The following is a 565-nucleotide window of genomic DNA, read 5'->3' on the forward strand; positions in this document are numbered from 1 at the left end:
GGCAGAATGGCCTAGATGCAATCAATTCTGACAGAGATGGGGGAGGTTGATGTGGTCGGACAGGGAGGGACTCTCCAGCAATGCAATCAACTCGGGGGAGGTTATTTTTATGGAAAGTAATCTTGGCAATATCAGTGGAGGACTTATGTGTAACATTGTACTGATACTGCATCATAGTCCACTTCACCAGTCTGACTAATCCTTGTCGTAGACAGGGGAATTTGTTGGAGAGATGGAGATAGTTCTGGCACAAGTACTGTGTGAGGGATGAAATTAGTTGAGTTGAAGGCTGAGGTCCAAGGTAGAGGTGATCCCCATCATTGGATCCCAGTCTCCCCCCTGCCATGACAACAGTAAGCAAGGGATTGGGGGAATTCTTCTGTGAGAATACATCTCTATACTCCAATTTACTACTGTGAGCTTATGTCATGGAACTGGTGCACTACACAGGTAAAATCAAGTACTTTATCTCAAATATCTGTCCTTCACTCTTCAGACAGCACTGCCCGCCTAATTGAAAGAGAGAGTGGTTGTGTTGCAATAAGTAATTGTTTTAAATTCATGT

Source organism: Penaeus vannamei, unplaced genomic scaffold (genome assembly GCF_042767895.1).
Source record: "Penaeus vannamei isolate JL-2024 unplaced genomic scaffold, ASM4276789v1 unanchor3529, whole genome shotgun sequence".
Taxonomy (NCBI): Eukaryota; Metazoa; Arthropoda; class Malacostraca; order Decapoda; family Penaeidae; genus Penaeus; species Penaeus vannamei.